Genomic DNA, 15,396 nt, shown 5'->3' with positions numbered 1-15,396 from the left:
CCTAACCCCTGATCAAATCAGGGACTAAACCACCTTAGCGATTAGGTCAACATTTAACCTAATCGGGTCAATCCAAACTGAATCCAATTCAATTGGACTTGATCCAAAAATAATTACTCAATCAAATTGAGTTAATTAGTGATCAAATCACTAATTAAACCTCTCATAAATATTGAGTCCAAATCCGATGGGCAATCAGGCATCAGAGACCATCGATATGAAACCCTGATCAAAGAGTTCAAATTTCAAATTCAAAATTTAAAATTCAAAATTTTGATCCCGGTACCCAAAATGTGTGGAACTCATGATCAGAGAATCCTAATTCTCAATCATAGAGTCCCAGACACATAAGATTCATAATCAGCCATCTGATCAGAAAGGAACCACTAATGTGTGTGACCCCGCAGGTTCGAACCTAAGCCGGTAGCACAGGAACCAATTCCTGTACTAATCGAAGTGACCATCTAGCAATGGTACCTGATGATCGGATAGGTTGAATAATCGCAATCGCAACATTCAGAACCTATGTGAATATGGTTACCGTATAATTCATCCCTTTTGACCCCTGTGTTTAGGACGACTCAGGGTTAAACTGTCAACCCTGATGATATCATCCGAATCGTGCTCAACTCAATTAGTCCTGTGTCTCCTCACTAGGACTACCCTGGCCAAGATTTTGCTAAATTGAAACACGACTGTACACAGCTCCTAAACTGGAGTGATCAATCCCATCTTGACACACGCACCGACAAGTCAAGTACTTGACTACACCCAGCAGCCTTCCGTCATTGAATTAGAAATTCAGGTAGTCCAGTGTCTAAGTGCAGTGAGTTGCTTGCAAGTCACCGTGACGGTCTCAGGTCGGAGGGACATTTATACCCATATCCCATCGGAGCAAATCTTGACAGCAGAAATAGCTCCGGAGTTGGTCATGTTCAGTGCAGATGTACCATTACATCTCACCTGTATGCCATACCAGTGTCTCCATACTCTTTGGTTATGAGGACAACCAACCCATATGGCACACAACGACCTATGCTCGATAAACGTTATCGTCCTTGGTAACAACGTATCATTTGGTCGCGAACATGTTTAAAGACTAAGCGACAAATCCTCCTTTGTCGAGTCTAAATAGTCCTAAGGACTTCACCACAATACAGGAGTTCATTAGAAGATGAAACATTTGTGATGAAAAAATATCAAAATAACTTTTATTTATTTATAATTCATATACTAATACAAAAGGAGCACAACCGTCAACAGGCTGACGATTGGCTTTGGGACACTATTCCCAACAATCTCCCACTTGGCCTAAAGCCTATCGGTGCAGTATCTAATACCCATCTTCGATTTGTAGTCGTTGAACTCCTTCACCACAATGGCTTTAGTGAATGGGTCGGCCAGGTTCTCCTTCCCGTCGATCTTCTGAAGGTCGACGTCACCTCGATCCACGATCTCCCGGATGAGATGGTAGCGGCGCAGAATATGCTTCGTCCGCTGGTGTGCCTTTGGTTCCTTCGCCTGAGCAATGGCTCCAGAGCTGTCGCAGTAGAGCAGAACTGGACCAACAAGGGAGGGTGCTACTCCGAGCTCGATGATGAATTTTCTCAGCCACACCGCTTCTTTGACAGCATCTGATGCATCAATATACTCCGCCTCGCATACTGAATCAGCCACAGTGTGCTGCTTGAAACTCTTCCAGCAGACAGCCCCACCATTAAAGGTAAAAATAAATCCTAACACACTCTTGCTATCATCGCGATCAGACTGGAAACTAGAGTCTGTAAACCCTATAAGTCTCAAATCCGATTCACCATATATAAGCCACTGGTCCTTAGTATTTCTTAAATACTTCAGGATGGTTTTAACAATCTTCCAGTGATTCTCTCCTGGATCAGATTGGTATCTACTCACTACCCCTAGTGAGTATGCCACATCTGGTCGTGTACATGTCATAGCGTACATGATAGATCCCACTGCCGAAGCATATGAAATCTTACCCATACGCTCTCTCTCTTGAGGTGTTGTCGGACAATCCCTCTTCGAGAGAGAAATTCCATGGCCTATCGGTTGATAGCCTTTCTTGAAATTTTTCATGCTGAACTTTTTCAGCATAGTATCAATGTACGTGGACTGGGATAAGCCAAGCAATTTTTTTGGATCTATCCCTATAGATCCTCATCCCTAGGATGTAGAAAGCTTCTCCCAGATCCTTCATGGAGAACTGTGATGATAGCCAAATCTTTATTCCCTATAATGCAGGGACATCATTCCCGATTAAGAGAATGTCATCCACATACAATACAAGAAATACTACTACTGGACCATTAGCCCACTTATAAATGCAGGGCTCTTCTCCGTTCTTAACGAAGCCATACGTTTTGATCGTCCTATCAAAACGTATGTTCCAACTCCGAGATGCCTACTTAAGTCCATAAATGGACCTCTATAGCTTGCACACCTTAGACTCATCTGTGGATGTGAACCCTTCAGGTTGTATCATATACACCTCTTCGTTCAGCTCTCCGTTTAGGAAAGCTGTCTTCACATCCATCTGCCAGATTTCATAGTCCAGATGGGCAGCTATCGCAAGCATAATCCGAATGGATTTGAGCATTGCCACAGGAGAAAACGTCTCGTCATAGTCTATACCATAACGTTGACGATATCTTTTGACAACCAGACAGGCTTTATAGGTCTCCACCTTTCCGTCTGCACCCCTCCTCCTTTTGAAGACCCACTTACACCCTATGGGTTTTACTCCTTCGGGTGGGTCAACCAATATCCACACATCGTTGACCTTCATGGACTCCATTTTAGATTTTATGACCTCTAGCCATTTCTCAGAGTCAGGTCTCTGCATTGCATCCATGTAGGTGATCGGATCCTCATCATTTTCATCAAGTTCGACAGGATCACCATCCCGGACCAAGAAACCATAGTATCTGTCCGGTTGATGTGGTACTCTACCAGACCGCCTTAAGGGTGCATAATCAATGGGCTCCGGATCTGATCTAATCAAATTCGGCTCAGGTTCAGTAATATGTGTCGGTTTTTCCACCTGTCGAACTTCGTCATGTTCGACCTTAGAGACAACAGTTTTTTCACTAAGGAACTCCTTTTCTAAAAAAATTGCCTTAAGGCTGACAAACACCTTTTGCTCATCCGCAAGGTAGAAATAATATCCTTTGGTCTCTTTTGGGTACCCTATAAAATTACACTTGTCAGACCTAGGTCCAAGCTTGTCTGTAATTAAACGTTTAACATAAGCCGGACACCCCCAAACCCTAAGGTGCGAGAGTACTGGCTTACGTCCTATCCATATCTCATATGGCATTTTGGCTACAGACTTACTCGGAACTCTATTTAGAAGGTAACAAGTCGATTCGAACGCATATCCCCAGAGGGAGATCGACAGACCAGCAAACTCCATCATGGATCGAACCATGTCTAACAGGGTCCGATTCCTCCTTTCAGACACACCATTATGCTGTGGTGTTCCAGGAGGAGTCCACTGAGAGAGAATCTCATTCTCCCCTAGATACGTCAGAAACTCATTGGAAAGGTATTCACCTCTTCGATCAGATCGAAGAGGTTTAATACACTTTCCAGTTTATTTTTCTACCTCATTTCAGAATAGTTTGAACATTTCAAATGATTCCGACTTATGCTTCATTAAATAGACATACCAATACCTAGATAGGTCGTCTGTGAAGGTTATGAAGTAGAAAAATCCACCTCTTGCACTTGAGCTCATGGGTCCACATACATCAGAATGTGCTAGACCTAAGAGTTTACTGGCTCGCTCACCTTTTTCAGTAAAAGGTGACTTGGTCATCTTCCCAAAAAGACAGGACTCACAGGTTGGAAGTGATTCACAATCACTAACTTCAAGAATTCCTTTTTGAGCCAACCTGTTTATCCTGTTCTTATTGATATGACCTAGCCTACAGTGCCAAAGGTAGACTTCTGACACATTATCTATTCTAGAGCGTTTACCGAAGTTTTGAACCACATTAACAGGCTGTGATAGTAAGTAAATTCTATTATTTAATTGTCCAACAAATATTGTAACACCATTCAAAATGATATTGCAAATATTTTTTTTTATTAAAAAATCATAACCGTACATGGCCAAAAGGCCTACAGAAATAATATTTAATAAAAAACTTGGACAATAGTGACATTCACTCAGAATTACATTACGAGAATTGATTACAAGACTCATGATTCCTAAAGCTAGAACTGGAACTTTACTTCCATCTCCAACGTTCAGGAACCTTTCGCTTTCATCAAATCTCCTACTGACCTGCAGACCCTGCATCGAATTACAAATATGATAAGGGCTTTCGGTATCCAATACCCAGGCAGCAGTATCACAAATCGAAAAGTTACAAAGAGTTATCATATAATTACCTTGCTTCTTCTTTGGCCTGTTCGGGTCCAGGGAGGCAATGTATTGAGGACAGTTCCTCTTCCAATGCCCCTGCTTCTTGCAAAAGAAGCACTCCGTCTGGCTCTGGTCGTGCTTGCGCTTCTTGGTCTGACCCTGTGCTACTGTCCCAGCATGAGATTGCATCTTCTTATTTTTCTTCTTCTTGTTCTTCTTCCCCTTCCCAAAGGGTTGACGACGAGAAGAAGACCCTCCCACTACATTCACCGACTCCTTATGGAGTTGGTGATCCTTCTTAAAGTTCTGCAGCAACCCCAACAATCCGTGGTAGTTTACTGCAGGCTTTGTCATTCGAAAATGAGTAAGGAATGAAAGGAAGAACTTGGGCAAAGAATTAAGGATCGCATCCTTACCGAGCTGCTCGTGCAGAGGAAAGCCCAATTTGCTTAGGCGCTCAATCATCTCGATCATGTACAGTACATGATCAGTGACTGAGGCCCCATCCCTCATCCGAGCATTGAAAATGGCACAACTAGTTTTGTGCCTTTCAACGTCGTCAGGTGTGCCAAAGGAGTCGTTCAACATTTGAAGCATCTCCTGTGGCTAGGCGTTCTCAAACCTTCGGCTGAACTCGTCATTCATTGCTGCCAGCATAATACATTGAACGGTGGTGCGGTCATTGAGCCACTTCAAGTAAGTGTCTCGGATCGTCTTACTAGCGTTCGGAGCTGGCTCCTCAGGTGCTGGATCCGTTACTACATAAAGGATCCGCTCATGCTCAAGGACGATTTTCAATTTTCGATACCAGCTATCGAAATTGGATCCCATGAGCTTGTCATTATCTAATAATGACCGGAGCGACAGGGTAGTGGCCATAGCTGCATAAAGAAAAATGAGACCTCTATTAGTACATAAATTAATACTAAAGACTTGGACTTTAGTCTAAAGTTTTTTCCAATATTTTTACGAACTGGTAGCCTCATCCTCCAATTCGAGAAATTACTTTAATTCCTTAATGGGTACTAGAATCCACACAGACTACACACGAGTCCAACTTTGGTTGGTCAACCCATGTGCATCTATGGGTAGGTTCTTAACCAGTTGTTTCTCTAAACAACTTCTAGTAATTGATTTTGCCCCAGAACCTAATCAGTAGGCTTTGGCCTCCACTGAAAAGATCTGGTTAGGTCCAACCATTAACATGACTTAATTTAGTGAATCGGACCAATAAATGATCAGGCCCAACTTTGGCCGGCCAACCTAACCACCATCAGAAAGACTCAATCAAATTATCATATTATGAATAATAATTTCATTAGCCAATGAGCACCAGGCCTTTGGGCCTCCAATGATCATTGAACTAATGGACTCATTATCATTCACTTAATGGGAGGCTATGACTTAGTTATCATTATAACTTAATCATTTTAGGGACCTAATAATTTTGAGGATTTTATTAAAGAATAGTAGAGAAGAAATCATCCAGTCAATTTCAATCCTTCCACTGACTTCACCAAGTCAGATTAAAAAAAGATTTAATTAAAGCTGGCATTAGGAGCACCTAAATCAGTCACACTGATTTACCTAATGACATGGGTGAGCACTAATCACCAAGTGATCTAATCAAAATCTAACTTACCAGATTGGCCAGGTAAGTGAGATCAGTGGTGGGGATTTGCCATTAACTCGTCAATGATCGAATCAATACGAGTAGCTCCTGCTTAAGAACCACTGGTCAAAACTGTCGAACTTACCTTAGACACCAACCGGTTCATTAGTTTTAATTTTGATCAACTTAGTAAATAGGGCTCCACCGCGTAGCCATGAATTAAGTCCATCTTGGTCTAGTTAAAGACATGGACCCATTCAACTACAACTATTGAAGTTGAGTCTAGAGTATCCTTGACCTAATCTAATTCAACTTTTGATTAGATTTGACCAATTACTCCATTTAGTCTATTTTTTAAGCTAACCTTAGGTCTAACCCAATTATGGACCTAATTCATCTAACCCATTGACCCACAAGTTTATGCAATTGTCTTAGGTCTTAATTCACAATTCTAGACCTACTAGACAACACTTAATTCTTTTAATTAAGTACTTGGGCTGATGGGTCAGGGTTTGGCATTTCAAAAACAATTTTTAAATTTTAAAAGATTTTATTTTTTGTTCACCAAATGTATTAACTCATTTCACAAACAGGTCAGCACAATTCATAAACAGCAATCCTATTGCTCATTTCATAACAGAAAATAACTTAAAATAAATCATAAATTTTTTTTAGATCTAATCTAACACATTCATGATAAATTTTTTAATTAAGTCCTTTCGCTGCTTCATCGGCATGGGATATAATTGCATCGGCACCCCTACCGCCATAGGAGACCCCATCGAATGGGAAGAGAGGGCCTTTAAACCCTACTTTTCTCCTATGACCGGACGGTCATGGCAACCAACCCAATTAGATTACTTGCTACTTGGATCAAGTATATCTAAATATACTAATTTTAAAATTTAAATTTTGAATTTCAAATTTTAAATTTCAAATTTCAAATTTTAAATTTTAAATTTGAGATTTCAACCAAATTTCAAATTTCGAATTTCCAATCTTTGAATTTTAAATTTTGAATTTCAAATTTTAAATTTCAAATTTCAAATTTAAAATTTCAAATTTGTGATTTCAACCAAATTTCAAATTTCAAATTTTGAATTTCAAATTTGAAACTTCTAACAAATTTCAAATTTCAAATTTCAAATTTTAAATTTTTTTTTGAATTTTGAATTTCGAATTTTAAATTTTAAATTTAAACTTATAGATTACACCTTAATCTACGCATGCATATGTATATCATATTCTAGAACCATGCTCTGATACCATTTGTAGCGAAAATTTAGTGCAGGGGCAAAATGGTAATTTTAAATCTTTTTCAAAATTAATATTTTACAGCAGAATTATTAATTAATCTCATTAATTAATACTAATTAACCCTACACTAGGATCTAAAAATGATACAACAGCATGCATTTAAATTTGAAATTCAAATTTGAATCAGTAAACCTTTTACAGTACTGTGTTCAGAACACATCACCTTTTGCGGGTAGTCGATAACCGCAATCTGATCACCGTCGGGGGGCTCTGATCGTCACGTCACAGCCATACAAATATCTGGCTTCTGCGGATCGTCCACACGAAGCTCCCGTCTGATCAGCTCCTCACGAATGCTAGTTCGTGATTTCACCCTTTTGATGGCAGATGTTGATCGAACTCCTTCGATCAATGTGTGCTGACTCCTCGGATGCTCCAGATCATTTGCACGATTGCTTGAGAGGCTGATGGATCTCTTCCTAAAATTTGGTGGACTCACGACACTCGTGGCACACCAATCTCACTTCCCAAACCCTAGGTAGAAACCCTAGAGTACACACTAGAAATCCTGCGCTTAATTTTTTTTCTTTTCTTTCTTTTTCTCTCGAAAGGTTTTGGACCTTCACCTTGCGCACAAACTTTCCTTACGCCCAAAAGTTTCTCTCCTAAAATTTCTACGCACATCCCACCTTTCTCCTCCTTTTAAAATAACGTCGAACGTATCTTATCCGCGTGAGAGGATAAAGATAAGTGGTTACACATTTGAATTCAAATCAAATTTGAATTCAAATACAAAACCAACTCATCCCTATCCACTTGTGTGTGAGAAGAGAAGGGGCGTGAGTTGATTTGTACATGGAGAGTTTACACGAGAAATATTTTCTCATGTAAAATATGGGACGCACAAGATAAGACCATGGCGCATGGATTAGTTGGTTGCTCATTCAAATTCAAACTTTCTTTTGAATTTGAATGGCCAACCAACTTATTTTTATCCAGATATTTGGCGCACAAGGGTGGGCGTGGGATGGATTTTGCATGGAGAAAATTCACGAGAAGTTGCTTCTCGTGAATTTAAATATGCACAGAAGAAGTGAGATGGCGCAGGGAGAAAAGTCAAGGTGGTTTGAACCTAATTGAGCCAACCTAATCTAAATAGGTTAAGCACAATTAGAATAAATTAAATCCAACTTAATTAGGCTTAATTAGGCTGAATAAAATCTTAATCAAATCAGGAATTAACTAAACCTAACCCCTGATCAAATCAGGGACTAAACCACCTTAGCGATTAGGTCAACATTTAACTTAATCGGGTCAATCCAAACTGAATCCAATTCAATTGGACTTGATCCAAAAATAATTACTTAATCAAATTGAGTTAATTAGCGATCAAATCACTAATTAAACCTCTCATAAATATTGAGTCCAAATCCGATGGGCAATCAGGCATCAGAGACCATCGATATGAAATCCTGATCAAAGAGTTCAAATTTCAAATTCAAAATTTAAAATTCAAAATTTTGACCCCGGTACCCAAAATGTGTGGAACTCATGATCAGAGAATCCTAATTCTCAATCATAGAGTCTCAGACACATAAGATTCATAATCAGCCATCTGATCAGAAAGGAACCACTAATGTGTGTGACCCCGCAGGTTCGAACCTAAGCCGGTAGCACAGGAACCAATTCCTGTACTAATCGAAGTGACCATCTAGCAATGGTACCCGATGATCGGATAGGTCGAATAATCGCAATCGCAACATTCAGAACCTATGTGAATATGGTTACCGTATAATTCATTCCTTTTGACCCCTGTGTTTAGGACGACTCAGGGTTAAACTGTCAACCCTGATGATATCATCCGAATCGTGCTCAACTCAATTAGTCCTGTGACTCCTCACTAGGACTACCCTGGTCAAGATTTTGCTAAATCGAAACACGACTGTACACAGCTCCTAAACTGGAGTGGTCAATCCCATCTTGACACACGCACCGACAAGTCAAGTACTTGACTACACTCAGCAGCCTTCCGTCATTGAATTAGAAATTCAGGTAGTCCAGTGCCTAAGTGCAGTGAGTTGCTTGCAAGTCACCGTGGCGGTCTCAGGTCGGAGGGATATTTATTCCCATATCCCATCGGAGCAAATCCTGACAGCAGAAATAGCTCCAGAGTTGGTCACGTTCAGTGCAGATGTACCATTACATCTCACCTGTATGCCATACCAGTGTCTCCACACTCTTTGGTTATAAGGACAACCAACCCATATGGCACACAATGACCTATGCTCGATAAATGTTGTCGTCCTTGATAACAACGTATCATTTGGTCGCGAACATGTTTAAGGACTAAGCGACAAATCCTCCTTTGTCAAGTCTAAATAGTCCTAAGGACTTCACCACAACACAGGAGTTCATTAGAAGATGAAACATTTATGATGAAAAAATATCAAAATAACTTTTATTTATTTATAATTCATGTACTAATACAAAAGGAGCACAACCGTCAACAGGCTGACGATTGACTTTGGGACACTATTCCCAACACATCAGATTTCACTATCGATGCAAAAGTACTGACTGAAGCTGATGCCTATGCCTCTTCGACGGTCGTGAAGGCCCGACTTCAGATGCTGCCCTCTTTTTGGTAGCGTGTTGACGAATGTCGGTACTCGATATCCGCATTCTCTGCTGCATGGCTGCAAGTACAATAGAGATCAGTATAATTCAGCAAGTAAAAAGAAAATCAGAAATAACTGACCAGCTATACATACCTAGACGAGAAGCCGAACTAAGGATGGTGTCATAAAGGGCCTGTTCGGTTATAAGCTCTTTCTGCTTTGGCATCAATATGTCCTTCAGCCGGTGAAAGTCCTCCTGGTCGTTGACCTCTATCTAACTATTATCATTGGAGCCGGTACGAGGATCGTCCTAATGAGAAGAAAAATCTCAAGAAAGTGAAGAAGAAGCAAAGAAAAACTGGTTCTTCCATCCATGAATGAACGATGGAAGACGAGTGATAAAGAAAAAGCTTTTTCAGAGGTTGAAGAACCACCACCCTCGGACTTTTGGATGAGGTCGGAGGATAAAGAAGGCTCGAAAAAGAGAAGGACGGGGCATGGTTGGTAACATCCGACATAGCAAAACAAAACTAATTATCAGTCGGACCAAGTTCGGTGCCAGCTGAGCCGGACAAAGTCCGTAATAATCCAAAATATTTCGGACAAACTCTAAAATCAAAAATCAAAGATCCGTCCGAAGATCTTCGATGTAAAGGGCCATCTGGCCCGAAGGTGGGTTATTCACCCGACCATCAGCTGCAGGGGTGAAAAGTTGAAACTATTCTGGGATACAAAACTGCTCCCGGAGCTGTTCGATATTTGGTCCCGAAAGTAAAGAAGACTCCACATCTGGACTCGACTGGGATTCATCAGTCGGATTCTCCGACCGATCTTCTCGAGAAGGAGAAGCCCTAGCCATGAGAATTACTTTGAAGAAGACAGAAGACTTTAGAAGAAAGAAGAAAGGACTCAAAAGAAAGGTAAAGTTGGCCTGAAAGCTGGGAGCGATAACTTTGGGCATTAGGACAACAACCCGGCAGAGTCTCAGCAACACTAAAGACAGTGAAAAGTAAAAATTTGACTGAGAGCGATTCTATATATAGGATCCCTCAATGGCTGAGATGAGAGCGGTCAAATCGAAGATCCATCGGATGATGACACATGGCAACATCTGGACCGACCATTGGTCGGATGGTTCGACGCACCTGTTCCAGATTGAACTATGTCACCCCTATCCGCGTGAACAATTTCGATCTAATAACATCCGGACACGTGAAACAAATCTACTTATCCGAATCATATCATTCAATGCCGAATCAATTTTTTGAAACGATGCTTGACACTGACAACTGATACCGAATCGTCCGATCAATGTAACTGATGACTGTACCTATCAATACGATAAAGTAGTCAATCACCCGTATCTCGAAGGAAACGACGTCAAAATCGGGGCTCGATGTGATAGAACTATCTTCGTCTAACATGATAAACCACATGACAATTTATACGTTGGATCACTTTAGACTTGAGAGTGGGGGGCAACTGTTGGGATAAACCCACCGACCCCGACTTTGGTCTCTACGACTCTGACTCGACGATAGTCGACCGATCGAACGCACAACTTCGACGGAGCATTGACCGAACTGATGACTCCAACTCTTCATCAACTGATTGAACAAATATCATCAACTTATGGCCGGTGACCGACGATACAGCAGAATTATCAACTGACGGCCATGCCCGCTACCGACATACAGTCGGCTAATCTGCTCAATATGCTATAACCATCACGAACAATTATCGACCGTACATTATGGCGTCATAATTGAGAAATTAATTACTCACTACGTGATTATGACCCAATGATTTAGCACTATAAAACATAGGACCACGTCCGACGGTTACAAGAACCTCATCTATAAAAAGGGGTAAGAAAAATAGGATTGGTAAGCCACTTCTGATCAGAACTTTGTTACTCTGAATATTGACATTTACTGTTCACCAACTTCTCTTCCTAACTTAAGCATCGGAAGGTCCCCGTCGGACACAAATCCGGTCAGTACGGACGTTGTCTTGCAGGTGTTTGTTCCTGGCGATAGGCGACAGGAAGTTGGCCGCAACAGATTGATGCGCCAGATAGGGGGAAAGAGAGACAATATTCACCATGGCAAAAATCAGAGCCCAATATTCGACTGCAATCGGATCGGCGAGACACTCTTCCCGTCAAGAAGAGATTCCTCTCCCTCTTCTAGTAGCAGAGCCTAGTTCCTCACATCCTGTGGTCACCACAGACATCCAGATCGCTGCACTCATGCAGCAGATGACTGTTCTTATGGAGGTGATCAGAAGCCTCCAATAGCAGCAGACTCAGCCACCACAGCCACCGACGAAGCAACCGATAACGCAGTTGGTGCCATCCAGGCGCAGCTGCCGTCATCCATGGCGATCACAATTTCCTTCATCAGAATGGCCATCTCGGCTCTCTCATCGAGACGAGCAGTGGCACTCGCGGCACTCTCAACGCGTCACCCACCATTCACGATGTCTTTCTTGTTCTCAGTTGGATCGAGCAAGGAAGGATAAGCGATCGCGAACACTGTCTGCTTCTCCCTCTAACTCATCGGGAGGTTCTACCTCCGGAGTTTTCCAACGGTGACTTGATGATTATGAACGTGAATTTTAAGAGATCAATCACCAACTTGCTCAGCTTCAAGTGGAAGGTCAGAAGTCCTCCAACGACTACGACTTCTACATCACTCAATCATTTTCTTAGTACATCTTGAACCAATCGATCTCATTTCAATTTAAGATACCTCAGGTGAACCCATATATTGCCGTTTGAGTGCCCGTCAAAGTTCCTCATGGTTTGAACAGGGGAAATTTTTTGGTGAGTTTGGTTGGAGTATTGAAAAACTAGGAACAAGACAAAATATGTTAAATGTCGCAGCTTTGTTGCGCATTTACGCTTTTTTTTCTTTTTCTTTTTTTTAATGAAATAGGGAGGTTTTCCCATCTCGGGGATTTATGCATGTTTATGTTTTTATTGTAAAAATTTTTATAATAAATTAAAAATAACAATAAACTATCAGATTTTACAATAGAAATGCTATTGACAATTATTATATTGCACCAAACTGTATTTACTTACTACATATTAAGTATAATATAATATTATAATATTTATAATATCATAATTATTTCTTACAGCACCAAAAGAATTATAATATTTTGTGAAAGAAATACCATGTAGTATATTACATATAACATGTCATATAATACATTGTAGCATATTATAATATTATATATAATATATAGGTGAAAACAAATGAAGTAATTTTATGTCCGAATATTTCCATTTCTCGGAGAATGCCTTGATATATGGTCAGTTAGGCATCAACTGCTCTACTCTGCTTTGACCACAAGACAAATTTCCAAAATGAACTACCATCCGTGACTTGGGAGAATGCGAGAGATGAGACAAAAATCATGGAAAAAATGAGGCCCATAGCCAAACTTGGGATGTTCATGATCGAGAGACTTTGTAGCTTGGTGCATTGAGCACGATTCTATCCATGTACGAGCACGAGAACTACCTGCTTAGTCGCGAGTAATTGTGCGGAGCACGATTCTATCCGTGTACAAGCGTGAGACCTGCTTAGTCACGAGTGATTGTGCGACATATGGATGGTTTGTGATTCTATTCAACAACGAGCAGGAGAGGATCCCCATCTACACTGGACTTAAACTGTAATTTGGGCAGGATTTTAAATTACAGAGATCCCGGCTGGGGGTAGCGATCCCTAACTGACCCATTTTATCTGGTCCGGAACCGATCCACCTGACTCGACACATCAAGTTCTTGGGTTGGTTTGAGTTCGCATTGGAGTTTCCTAGCCTGTATCGAGCCATCGCGTGCAAAAAAAATAAAAATAAAAATAAAAAAAATATTGCGTCATAAAAGAAGGTTATATAATCTATATTGATATTTATATATATATTAAATTTTTTTTTGACATATGATTCAATGGTTTGGAACTCAGAGAAGAGATGAATTGCAGCACAAATGGTCCGAAAATTATATGTATATATATATAAAAAAACAGATGGACTAGGATTCGAATGGGTCGGCGAGTTGGCTGTGGTTTGATGGATTGGCTGGGAGTCGGGTTTGAGTCGGGAATTCCTAACTTGTAGGTGGGTTGGGTCGTATTTGGTTCAAGCTCTATGGGCCTCGGTGTATGAAATCAACCCATTCCAAACTCGGCCTAACTCCCTGATTTCTGCCACTAATCTTGGACTATCTCAAGGGTGGCAGACAATAGGAAGGATTAAATCTCAAAACATCCAGGTAAAATGGAAATTTGGGAAATCTGGGAAAGAACAAAGATTTTGATATCTCGCCTGAAATCTTGGTTAACATGATAAATTAAGTGATTAACTTTTATCGTACAGTATCAGTTTCAACATTTAATGCTAAGAATAATTTAAATTTTGAAAGTGGATCAGAGATTATTTTTTTCCCCCTTTTGGTCAGGTGATATGGTAGAACATATCGAATCATATCTGCCACCATAGTAACGATGGAGATATTGATTGTAACATATTGGTGAGTGTGTTATACCAACATAAAAGTGATGTCCCCATCTGAATGAGAAAAAACTTGCATTTTGATAGAATCTGCTCTCCTAAATATTGACCTGATTTACAATGAGTTGAATTTGCTTTCAAAGATTGGGCGATTTAATCCAGTCTTAGCTGACCCCATTTCCATTCATTTGACAAATAACACTTTTTTTGGGTAGGAGCTTAGCCATTTTCCACACGTCTGTCTATACGTCATGCTCTCCTTGCAAAATGATACCACCATATTTTATTTTTTTTGATATTAATAACTTATCCAATTCTAGTAGAAAAAGATCAATAAAGCACACACGAGCCTGGAGCAAAATGATACCATGCTTATCTACTTGGCAAGCATGATCCTCGTGAATGGCTCACGTCACGGAAAGGCGGCTTTTGCTTGCACGTGTGTGCGGACGTCCGGGGCTCCTCGCTCCATCATTATCACAAGTTACAGTCCTCATACACGTGCTTGCCAGAGGCTGCGAACGCTGGACGCATGAAAGCGGGGCAGCAAAAGTTAGTATTTGTCCCTGATCCACGGTCTAATCGGACCATCAAACCCGAAACGTGTCAAGTGGGTTCATTTTCTGAACCAGCTCATGTAATTTACGATTGGACCAGACCGGGTCGATTTCTGATCCGGTTCAAGTGCGGTGAAAGCTCGATCGGATTCTCTTGCAGTCGCCTTTTGTTTTATCCGCTTCTATGGTTACGCTTCTGGCCTGCCTTAATTCTGACCTACTTTAATAATAATAATAATAATAATAATAAATATATATATATATAAACATGGGCAATTGGCCTATCATCGCGCGATTTCTCATTTGTTCTACCAACCCCACCACCATCACCGCTCAAACGGTAAACAGCAATTGGGTGGACAGGCTGCCCCTAACGTGCCGCTTACTTCCACGTCACCTCGATCGTCAACGGCAAATTCCAAGAAACCAATAGTC

The sequence above is a fragment of the Elaeis guineensis genome, chromosome 7, assembly GCF_000442705.2.
Source record: "Elaeis guineensis isolate ETL-2024a chromosome 7, EG11, whole genome shotgun sequence".
NCBI lineage: Eukaryota > Viridiplantae > Streptophyta > Magnoliopsida > Arecales > Arecaceae > Elaeis > Elaeis guineensis.
This window is presented reverse-complemented; position numbering follows the sequence as displayed.